The sequence below is a fragment of the Ixodes scapularis genome, unplaced genomic scaffold, assembly GCF_016920785.2.
Source record: "Ixodes scapularis isolate PalLabHiFi unplaced genomic scaffold, ASM1692078v2 PGA_scaffold2__306_contigs__length_199485367, whole genome shotgun sequence".
NCBI classification, from domain to species: Eukaryota; Metazoa; Arthropoda; class Arachnida; order Ixodida; family Ixodidae; genus Ixodes; species Ixodes scapularis.
The window spans coordinates 52,852,956-52,865,702 of record NW_024609857.1 but is presented as its reverse complement, the minus strand read 5'-3'; the positions used below and the strand labels follow the sequence as shown (position 1 = coordinate 52,865,702).

The 12,747-nt window shown below is 43.0% G+C and overlaps 1 pseudogene; it reads left to right on the top strand.

Moving 5' to 3' along the window:
* The first annotated feature begins 3,069 nt into the window (after positions 1 to 3,069).
* Positions 3,070 to 3,943, top strand: LOC121836482 (annotated as a pseudogene).
* The last annotated feature ends 8,804 nt before the right edge of the window (positions 3,944 to 12,747 follow it).

The following is a 12,747-nucleotide window of genomic DNA, read 5'->3' as shown; positions in this document are numbered from 1 at the left end:
GAAAGTGCCGAATCGCACTTGAACGGGAGCGTCGATATTGGCCAGCTCACTATAGCTAAAACAAGTGTGTGGCACCATGCAACACATCAGCGCGCGTGGGCGCAGCTAAGGTGACAGCGCATCCTATATCCTGGTGACTCCGAAACATTTTTTTATAGAGAGCCTCTAAACATTCGAAAGAATAAGCCGTAAACAGTCGTGACGCTCGACGCGCAAACTGTCATGCGCAGCTCCTGGCTTGTTTTTTAACACTTTATGTTCGTAATATAATAAAGAAGCTTTGAGGTGCCAAACCTCACTGTAAAAATTCCTCTAAAAACGTTTATTTATTTATTTATTTATTTAAAATGCCCTCAAGGTTATCGGCATTACAGAGGTGAGTGGAGGTTAGTGGCAGTAGTACACTTTGCAGCCCACTCTGAGCAGTATAGATTATTTATGGCAGTTCTAAATAAGTGGTCAGGAACAATTGTTGCGATAGATGCGGGAAGGAGGTTCCAATCCACTGAACTTTTCGGAATGAATGACTTTCGGAGTGCATTAGTGTTACATTTTTGAATGTCTACTTTATACATCAGTGCGTGACACAATATAAGACGTATGATTCAGCAGTCGGTTGTGAAGTAATGAGTTAGTACGGTATATCTTATGAAGGAGACATAAGCGAGCTTTTTTGAGACGTAAAGTGAGGTTAGGCAACGACAGGCTAGTTTTCTTGGAGCTCACGCTTGCGGTGCGATGAAAGTTGTAACGAATAAAACGAGCAGAGCGATTCTGAACTGATCCCAGGGCGCTAGTTAGCTTGAAATGACCGGGGTCCCAGACAGAAGAAGCTTATTCTAATTTAGAGCGTACAGGCGTTTTGTACAGGGTTAGTTTCAGAAATGAAGGGGCAAGTGAAAAGTTTCGTGTTAGATAACCGAGGCATTCGATTAGCGTTATTAATAGCATACTCAGAAAATATTTGAGGTTATACACATACCTGAGTATTTATAAGAAGAGACCGAAAGTAAGGGGACAGTTTTGAGAAAATAAGAAGGAACATTACATTTGCGCGATACTCTCGTGGCTTTGCATTTAGTCGGGTTAAGTTCCATCTCCCATAATTCACGCCATTTTGAAACATGGTTAATGTCAGCTTGTAAATTCAGAACATTTGAGGCTTTAGCAACTTCTCTGTAAATAGCAGAATCATCAGCGAATAAACTAATTGAAGAAGATATCGAATTCGGCAAATCGTTAATATAGATAAGGGAAAATATCGGACCTAATACAGAACCTTGTGGTACTCCAGAATTGACGGAGGCGAGTGGTGATCTTTCATCGTTAGCGGTTGCAAACTGGGAACGATTAGTGAGAAAATTTATCCAAGACAGAACATATGCGTCAATGTTAAGACTGTTAAGGTTTAATAGCAGCAGCTTGTGTGAAACTTTATCGAATGCTCTGGAGAAGTAAACAAAAAAAAAAAATGCAGTCTACCTGGAGCCCTCGGTCAAGCGCTAGGTGCAAATTATGGGTAAATGACAAAAGTTGCGTTTCGACACTATAAGCTGCTTCAATAAATCGACTGTTAATAATTGGAATCGATGCGACAAAAATGATAAAAACACTTCGATGAGAAAGAATTATTATTATTATTATTATTAACTTAACTAATATAGCCAATCCGTGTGACTACGTAGCGCGTTGTCTGCTTGTATCCTACTCGACCCGTAGCAAAAAAAAGAAAACCTGTAAAATGTCAGAAACAAAGAAAAAAACAAGCCCTAGTAGTTATAGAAGCAAAGACACAATGCTCTGTTTCCCACATTCATCGCCTCCCCTCGGGGAGGCTAAAGCATTTGCTCTGGAAACGTCAGCTGCACACTTTACAAGTCGGAACGCTTATTGTTTACGCAGCTACTCATGAAAGAAAAAATTAGGGCGCCGTCTTAGAACGCCTACTTTTCAAATTGCTTGACTCCATGTTTCATGAATATCCGAATTGCGATCGCGCTTCTCAAACTTCTTAACGTCAAACATATGGGTTATTCGTTTTCGGGTAAAACCCGATTTTGCCCGCTGTTTTTGCCCGAACGTATTTCAGGAAAATCGGGTTAAACCCGATCTCTCGCCATATTCCAAAACCACCTAAACGAATTTTTTTTTTTTTTTTTTTGAGGTGCACGGGAGTTTTCTGTGCACATGTGCTACTGCCGACCTCGGGAAAACGAAGTTAGATCTTGTAGGCTTCAGTGAACGACAGTGACGTCAAACAATCCCCCAAATATTGCTTTTATGTAAATATTTTATTCGGCCTGAATTGTCTGGCGACGAAACTCAGTGGCGCCATCTATTTTGTAGTCGCGGCACGCTTCCGTTTCACGGATATTTCCTAATTTTTACTCTTCAATAATTTATAAGAGTGAATTAAGTCTGATAGTGTTATCAGTGGTCATTTCCAGAAGAACGCGTGTATAATCTGATTTCGCTTCGCAAACAGTGCGAAACCCGCCGTCTAGTTCAGAACCGTAAGTGGTTGTGGACTATTTGCACACTGGCGCCATTACGTTTCAACTCGCGCGAGAAATAGAAATTGGGCGGTTCTTTCCGCTCCCTTTTCGACCGCGCACAATAGAAGGGAAAGAGGGCGACTGCACTCAAAAATTCAGTTTTTACATAAACAGCAACATTTTGAAAATGGTGGCATTGTTCAAACTCGAAAGACATAAAAAAAAGAGAGAGATTTTATGAGGGAGGAAGAAAGAAGACTGCGAGAATGTGACCAGGATTCAAAAAGTTAATCTTGTTAGTTTTTTTTTTTTTTGTTTTGTTTTCAGCATTGCTAGCAAAAAAAGTTAGTAGCGCGACACAAAACAAACCAGCGTTGGAGATGAGAAGAATACGAAAGACACTGGATGACTGGTGTAAAAATAATGAACATTTTCAAATCGCAACGAAAACAGTAATGGCAGCCGCGCTTTAGTGTGCAAATATCGCAACACCGAGATCGTCACCGATCCAGCGAAGAAGCACTACGACTGAATTCGCGAACATCTAACGTCGTCCCGTCATAAGGACTTCAAGATGTCGACCCAGGAAGCTGACAAGGCGGGAACATGTGAGCCGACAACCATTATTGTGTCCTGTAGGCAACGTGAGAAAAACAATAGAGCAGACAGCGTGATTCGCGATTTTGTTCGTGCCCTGGCATACAGTGGAATCAGCCTGCACCAGGCTGACAGACCTCTGGGGACTTCGTACGCAAACACTGCAAGGCCGCGAAATCCATGCCGACAGGACAAAGACCGGTTGAAATACCCAAAAGAAGCTTTTGACATGAACATGGTGAAAATATGCGATTAGAAGCAAGCTGTAAAAGTAAGTTTAATCGTCGACGAATCCCCAGACATCCTTGGAGTGCGTATACCATCAGCGCTCTCTTGTGTTACTAAAGCAAAACACACAGAAACACGCACACACGCACACGCATAGAAAGAAGCAGGTTGTTTTGATTGACGTCGAGAGAGTAAATGCTTCGAACAAGTACATGGTGGCCAGTATAATCTGCAAGACTCCCCTGACTGTAGGCAAGACGTGGAAAGATGTTATGAGTGTTATGAGTGTTGCCGCAGGCTTAGCGGAGTACATGCGAAAAATGATAAGAAACATTTGTCAAGCTGAAGCGATCCACATCTTGCATGTGACATATTTAGCACATCTGATTAATATAAGTGCTCACCATGCCATTTCTGCACCATACGGGTCTGATGTTCAATCCGTAGTGATCAAGTTTGGAGCGTTATTTAAGCACGCTAACAAGCTGTACCACAAGTACACCGAAATTTGTGCTTTTCACGGCCTCTTGCGATCTGATGTAAAGAAGCCGCCTCCTGTTGTCCCGATTGGATGGCAATCTACAAGCCCCTTGTTGTTGCCATATAAATCTGAAGCTCGTTAACAGAACTTTCTGAAAGCTCGCATGATAGCATAGCAAAAGCCATTCGATTGATACTTTCTGAAAAGCAGTTTTTTTTATGCCAATGCAATCTTGATGAGAGACACACTCGAACCACTTTTAGATGCCCAGAAATAACTTGAACGCGGAAAATTTCTGATGCCCAGCTTTTATCACCTCGTAAGCGTCAGGCTGCAGCAGGCTGTCAGCGAGCTTTTTTACGATAATCGGTGAAAGCGATCAGGCAAGAGCTGTTTTCTCTATGTTACACAAGAGCAAAACCACATTAGTGAAAACAAGTTCTGAAAAGTTTTGCTCCAAAATCGCCTCAAAATGGTACCGCCCTGTTAAAAGGAACGTCCCAGACAAATGAAAACCAGCTGACATAATGGGCATTGAAAGCCGTACTGGATCTATTCCAGAAACCTCTGCCGAGTCCGTCATTTGATGACTAAGGACCTTTCTTCATTTCCGCGACCGATGACGTAGGTCAACACCTCCTAGATAAAAAAAAAAAAAAAATCCTAAATGTTGAGTTTTCCTGCATCACTAAAGAAGGCCACTTTAGGCAAGAGTTTGGACACGACTGCGGTGTCAGCATTCGGCTTGCAATCGTGTTCTTACCGATTGGACAAACGTTCCAGGCGAATGCTGACACCATAGTCGTGTCCAATCTCTTGCCTACGGTAGCCTTGTTTAGTGATGCAGGAAAACTCAACATTTAGGATTTTTTTTATCTAGGAGGTGTGTTGTAGATTTGCTTCACGTCGAGTTCAACCAGTATTTGCTGGAAGAAAAACTACCCACTAACACAGCTGTCGAACTCATTGAGTATTAACATTGCTCTCTGCGCCCTACCCCAGGCTAGCAAATGCTGCGTTGACATTGTTGTCGGATCGCGACCGAAATGTTTCGCATGCAGATGATGATGTATGGTAACAATGATGTGTAAAAAATTGATGACCAGCTTTTGCGAATAAAATGTTTCATGTTCTAGAAGGGATTAATGCTCTTTACTGTTATTATCACTTATGTTATTCATTTCCAAACAAACGCCAAATCTAAAAGTATTTGTTAGAAAACCCTGGTTTTTCTCCGATTACCAGCTTGAAACATAGCCCTCATTTTTACCCTAAAAAAATAAAACAAAAAAATGTTGTAATTACTCTATTTGTAAATTAAAGCAGAAATTTTCGGAATACCACAATGGTTCGAAAAAAAAAAAAAACGATTTCTCCCCGATTGTCAACTTAAAAAATAGCACCCAATTTTACCCTCCGAATTAAAAAAAAAAAAAAGATGAAACCTGAAAATAAAGCACACTAACGTGGTCGGCATTTGGAAGTCAGTTCGCAACGACAAAACACTTCCTTTACATCCAATTTAATTTTGTTCTGACTCTCAAATAATAACCCAGACTCAACGAGTCCAAGGCAAACCCTTATTAAAACAAACCAGCTTAAAAGCGAGAACAAAAAGATATCTTTAAAATAGAGTTAAAAAAAGAACGAAAGAAAAAACGGGAAGTCTATTTTGGTTGCTTATAGGAAGCAACAAATGCCCACGCCTTCCTCAACCGATGTCCGCGTATCAGCCCATTGCATCCATCCGCTCTTGCATAAGCAGACACTGAACGGCTCACGCCAGGCGTTTCCGCTCGACGCGTACAACAGCCTAAACGACGCCACCCACAGACTGGACCGTCCATGATAATGGGCGCTGTCCTCCGTCGGAGCCCTTCTCTGCCTGCCCCGTCACCGTCCCCAGGGGTCTATTACGGCCTTGCCTAGTACCTTCTAAATGAATTGCGGCCATCTATTTGGGCAAGCCCGACTCACGGGCTCTGGTCGCGGTCGAAGGACAAACAAGCATGCACGCGTGCGAGCGCAAGGGCGTGCGCGAACCAAAACGGCCTGAGCGAGTAGAGCTTTGCTCGCACGTCCATAGGTAAACGGGGCTTGCTTTACCGTCTCCAGGATCATGCGCTCGAGCGTTAAACCCTGTCGCCGCCAGTTAAGCTCGACACCAGGCTTGTTTCGCACGCCTAGCGAGTCGTTGGGCTCGGCCACGACGCACATCGCTAGTCTCAGGGGTCTTAGAGGGGAGTTTTAAGGTCGGCTTTAATGTTCGTTTCGGTGTTACGACTTCTAATCTGCGTTGATTAAACATTTGTGTTTAGACAGCGTATGGTCGGTCTGCCTCTAAGCTTGGCGACGCTGGTTTACGCTGTAGAGGAGAAATATAGCCAGTGTAGTAGACTGCTATGGTAAGATGAAGTTCGTCTGCTTCTTTTGCAAGGGCTGTGGTTACGTCAGAACGCCGAGCTCTGATTGGCTCGGTAGACCTCAAGGCAGGCATGCCTTGAGGTCTACCCACTATCTTTCTATCAGGGCCAATCGGAGCTCGGCGTTATGACGTCACCCCAACCCCTGCAAAAGAAGCAGAGGAACTTGCGCTCCACATAGTCTCTTCGACGTGTATTACGTAGTGGTGATATACGACCGCACGCCGCGGTACGATGCTCATCCAGATGTAAAGAGGCCGGAATGGGGATTGGATTCAGGATCAGTGGTTCTGCAGCGCGAGACTTCGCTCTACGTGCATAGGGCTGCACTGTGCTGACACGCTCAGCCACCGATCCGACGAGCTAAACTGCAGATCTTGAGTCTGCGTTGGTCTATCAAGCGTTTTGTATTGGGGATGGAAGTCTCCGAGTACTTAAACAATCGTTAATGTACATAATCAATGACGCAGCTGAGATTACAGCTAGAACTCTTCGCAAGTTTGATTTAACCCTGTCTCAGGCCATGCGTATTTTCAGTGTTACTTTTTTTCCTAGACTGACACCAAGGAACCCGGAGGACAGACTGTACTTCACGTTGAAAACCGCCAGAGTTTACTATTCTTAACCTTTTTTTCTTGAACTATAGCCGGTACGAGAAGGACTCGATCATTTTAGATTCACCAAAGCAATGAAACATGTTGTTATTCTTAGCAGCCACGGTCGTCAGTTATCCACGTCATAACATCTTTCCCATGGCCTTGTGGTCACGTTGTTGCAACGCTTTTGAACTTCTTCATCCGTTGCTGCGGTGTCAAATTCCAGAGTTGCAGTCTTAAGGACGCATATGGTTGTCATCATAGTTTAGATTCAGCGGACGCTATACGAGCTGATGGGCCAATCAGACAGCGATATGGTGTTCGTCATGTTTCTGTACGTGTCCTCTCATCCCTGAACCAATCATAAACAAAAAAAGGCCTAGTGACTTGAGCATTTGTCGCTGTTTGATTGGTTCCATTACCTCGTAGCAGTCTGCTGCGCCTTAAGTTGAAACGAAGTATAGGTGATCGCGGCTAACTTGTTGTTTGACCCCATACTGCATCTCATATTGCAAATGCAGAATCCGGGGTACTACAGGGATCTGTCTTGGGGCCGCTACTTTTTTTGTTATTTATTAATGATATAGCCACTAAAATTAATGCGAATTTCGGATTGTGTGCCGACGATTGCATTTTATACCATGAAATTAAAAGTTCAAAGGATCATCTCATTCCAAATATTAGCCTCCAGGAGATATCCTGGAGGAAAATATTAGCCTCTAGGAGATATTAGCCTCCAGGAGCCAGTGGTACTCCAAACAAAGGGAACTGTATTTATGTCCATCACCCAAAAGAAACAACCTCCACTTTTTACGCAAAACATCGGCAAAAAACAAGAAAAAAAACAACAACACTGGTTCGGGTTCTACGAATACACTTATTTAGGCCTCCGCATAACCCACAATTTAAAATGGGACAAACATATTACTGCTATTATCAAAAAACCTTCTAAAAAACTATCGGTCTAATGACGCAAATTACGACAGGCAGCTCTTGATACTAGATTACTAGCACATAAAACTTTTGTGCTCTCTATCCTGGAATACGCTAGGGTAATTTGGGATCGGTTCACCCAAGCGAAGATCAATAAGCTATAAATGCTACAAAAAGAGGGTGATCAGATTTATTTTCTGGCAATATAATAGGTTAGCTTCAGCTACCAAGTTACTTAATGAAGCACACATACAAACCCGCAAGACAGAAATATTTTTTAACAGACTGAAATTACTCTATCAGACAATTGACGACATGACCAACATCAATCAGGAGAATTACATATCAATTTCTGATCGTTCCAAAACACGTAGTCAACATCACTATTGCAGGTGTTCGGGGGAAGCTGCCGCAGATGGCCAGCAAAGAAGGACCAAGCAAAGGAGGGAATAATTTAGATCGTGTCCCCCCCCCCCCCCCCCCTTCCCCCCCGAACTGAACATAACAACTATTATATTGTAGAACCATTGCTACGTAATAACTTATATCCAGTATTATTTTTTTTTCTCGCACCTTCATAGATGGAATGACCTAACCACTGATATAGCAAGCTCCAATTCTTTAATATAATTCCTAAACTATGTAAGAAAACACTTCAACATTGAGTGGATACTAAATTTGATTCGCTTGTTTATTTTTTTAATCTGCTTTTTTTCCCCACTTGTTTCTTTCATCCATTTGTGACATGCTTTGTTACTGCAATTTATAATGTTTGCCATTTTGAACTTCTATTTGTTTAAGTATCGTTATTTATTTACCATTTTTACAGCGGTCTTGAACAGGGACCAGTAGTATAAATAAATAAATAAATAAACTTCAACATTTATAAATTGGGTAGTACCACATATGTTGCTGTTTAATTGAGTGATTAGCTGCAGACTTAATTGAAAAAGCCCGACGAATCACGTGTCAATTTTTCCGTTTAATCTAGCGGGGAGCTGAATTTGTGTATCAGTCACGCGACATCATATGACTTCATCAATTTAGTTTCCCCGCTAAATATAGCGGGGAAACTAGATCAATGTTCAGATCACGTAGCGTCAATTTTTCCGCTACATTTAGCGGGAAAACCAAACTGGTGTTTAAGTCGCTTGACGTCAATTGTCCCGCTTAATGTAATGGAGAAACTGAATTTGCGTATAGGTCGCGTAATATCATTTTCCCGCTAAATTTAGCGGGGAAAGTGGATTGCTGTTGAGGTCACGGGACGTCGATTTTTCCGCTAAATGTAGTGTGAAAACAGGATGTGTATTCGCGGCCAGACAATTCCGTGAGGTCATCTTGTGGAAGCGCGTCACAACACAAAGTCAGAACGCCGACGTTGCTTTTCAGAGCAATGTGGGCTTTCATTCTGCCTCGCCATCTCACTAATACCTTTGTTTTTTTTTTTTAGACCATATTTTCGCCTTCATCGAGGACGATTACAGGTTTCAATGCTGCTAACTAAGGTGTTCTTATATTTCTTTTTGTCCTGGGCAAAGCATGGTGAAGACGCTCCATTTTTAACTCACTAATGTTTGACAGTTTGAGAAAACTTCCTTGTGGCACCTCCTTGGATAACAATCTAAGGCACAATTGTTGTCCTGGTTTTCTCTCTCGAGATAACCTTACTAGTTCTCTATCCTGATTGTTGCATCTTTGAAAAAATCAGGGGCAGTACTGTATTCATTTGGTTTTATGCATATCCTGGACTTTAACAAGCCCAAAATCACAAGCAGCACAGCGTTTGTTATTTTAGTAATTAAAGTGAAGAAGTGAAGGCTCCCAGCATAAAAAAAAAGTAGATGACTGAGTCTTTACAAAGTTGATGTACAAAGAAATGTGGTATTCTGAAGAGGCACAGAATTTCAAAGCGTAAAGCGAATTAAAAAAAATTGAAACAAACCATTATATACAATTGAAATTAAAAAAAATAAACTACATATATGCAAGCTTCTAGTGGAAATCGGTTGTCAGTTATCTTTATCAGCAAGTCATTTTGTTAAAATGGAACATTTAAACTAACAAATCATTTGATCGAAAGCAAACGGTTCAATGACAGCGATCTGTAACATTGTACAGATACAGATTTTATGGGATTGCCTTGTGGACAGTATAATTAAGACTAAAAGAGATGTTTCATTTTTTTGTGTATTTGGCCTGCGAGTGAAGGAAGTACTTTTGTGGTCCAGTTATGCTTACTGTCAATAAAACGCAACAAAAAGATAGGAGGCAGTGTTTCGGAACGTTATATGACATTATGTCTTGCTGGCCATAAGCCGTCTAGAATAATAAACACTCGAAGTATTGAACATAAACGTTAGGCAACACACCTTTTGTTGCACGAAAAAACAATATCCCAGTGGCGTCTACCGGTAGGCGAAATAGTGAAACATCCAACATAGGTTACTTTTTTTTTTTTTTTTTTTTCTCGATCGTTGCAGCATTTGCACCATAAGAAAGGCAAAACTTGTTTGAGTGTGGGATCCTCGGGGCCCAATTTTTCGTTATAGATACGGGAGCGTTCTTTTGTTTCGAAGATCATAAAAAATAGTGTTCATTCTTTCAACTTTGCAGCGCGACAGGTGACACGGACGACAAGGAGAAAGAAATTCGGGTGCGGGGAAAAGAAAGGCGGATTATCGGATTATTGTTGGCGCCTTGTCCCGCCCGTGGAACCCGTACGAAGAACGAAACAGACACTCGAGAAGAAAAGCAATACATAATACGATATACAACACGATTCATCGTGAAAGCATCTGATAAGTAGTTTGAGCACACCATTGCGCACGCCCACTCCTTTTTGCCCTGGGGATATAGATGGAAACTTATACCTTTTTCGGTCGCGTATGCTATGTCACCGCCGAGAAAAGAATAACGAACCACCGCACCTCATCCGAAAGCAAGCAATCACGTCGTACCACCATGGCGCGCGTGATGTAAACAAACCCGGCGCCCTCACATTTCAGATATAACGTGACGTTCAACTGCTGCTCACTGGCGCCCCCTAGCACGGACCTTGGCTTGAATAGGTCACGTGACGTCATGTCATGCGACGTCATTTTCCCCGCTAAATTTAGTTGGGATACTAGAAGTCCAAAAACATAACGCAAAGTGAACTGAAAATCCAAAGAAACCTAATCGTTTTATTAATCTCTTTAAAATTCCTTTCATATTCGCTTTAGAATACGATGATCGCACCACGTTACGTATTCAACTACGGGTGAACGTGTGGGTCAAACATAATTGATATCCACCCAGACGAAGCACGGAACTACGAAAGTGGAAAAGTTATTCTAATCCTGTTCCCAAAACTCGCGCACCTCCTGATCTATTTCAATAAACATGAACTCGGGCGCTCTCATCCGGGCTTCGGCATCCATTATGCAGTCCCGCGAAAGCGTAGGCTCTGTCGTACGCATGCACGGTTCAAAGATCGTGCACTGGGCCAGGCAGCGTCGTTATGCACACCCGCTCGACAGCGGTGTCGCTCCCGTTGTTCCGACTGGAACGCCCAAACCCCCTAATTAAGACATCGCGTTCGCCCGATAGACGCGTCGCGAACCCCGAGCGTGTGTGAGTCTCAGTGGCGGTCCACTTACGGGAACTTATCACGGGACCACCAGGCAATCTGTGCCCCCAAACTAACAAGTTTCAGATGTGCCATTTAGGTCTAACGGTGTATCACGCAGGTTCTTTGAAACGGGATTTGCGTGTAGGGGTGAACGTCCGTGCGCCTGCGTTTAGAAGCAATCGACGTTGTGATATATACAAGACGGCGGATGTAGTAGCTGCCTTCATTAGTCGGCCGATCAATGGGTCTTGTTTTCGGAAGTTAGGCCGCGCAAATGATTGTGAATTTTTGCCTACTGGGCTTCGTCTCAACCGGACTCAACCCATGATCTCTCTGCTCGTACGTTTTAAAAAAGACTGTCTGCAGGCGAGGTCTGGGGCGCGTTTTTATCTAAAATCTCTATGCAATCGCAACTGTAAATCACTATCACTGCAGCTGCCTGTCATCATTGTGTTATCGTAATTGTGTCTGCAGATAACGGACCCTCTTACAGTAAGCCTCTGCGCACGCCTATACCCTCTCCCAGCTGAGTTGGTCTTGCTTCCTGCTGTCAGCGTTTACGGAGGGCACGACCATTATGTTGTCAGCACCTATTCTTACGCGTATCTCTTCTGTTTCGCCGATTTTTTTTTGTTACGCATCGGTAATCTGGAAGAAAAAACAAAAGTGGCGAAGCAGGCGAGTTGGTTCATGACGTCAGTAGAGCAGACGAATTTTATCAGCTGCCACCAGTCCAACACCAACAGGGAGGAAAGGCTTGCATTTTAAGGTTAATTATGATTATAAAGCAATTAAATGTATAGGTTCAAACGAGCTGGACAAGAATGGCAAAATAATCCCTGGAGAACGGGAACAAGAGGAGCAAAGGACAAACAAAAACCTCCAAACACAGCTAGGTGACCGGTGCGCGACCGAAAAAACCCATGCATTTATTGCATTCTAATCATAATTTTGAAATGCAAACGTTTCACCCTTTTGGGTGTTCGACTGGTGGCAGCTGATAAAACCTATTTGGTCTACTGACGTCTAACCCCTGGTTAGGTCAGTTGGTAGAGCGCCTCACTGGAAATGGAAAGGTCCCGGGTTCGATACCCGGACATGGCGGATTTTTTCGGTCACGCACCAGTCACCTAGCTGTGTTTGGAGATTTGTGTTTGTCCTTTGTCCCTCTTTTGCCCCTTCTCCGGGAATTATTTTTTGCGACGCCTCTTTCTTTGAAATATTGCGCTCGTGGCACCCTTCAGCTGGAACAAAAGAGCGACAGGGTAGAGAGCGAAAATAACTCTGCAAACCAACCAGGCACGGCACGAAGAACCCGGTCCGCAGAGCGGCGCACGGCTCTTCCCATGTCGGAGGATTCGTCAAGGCGTCGGTAATACGA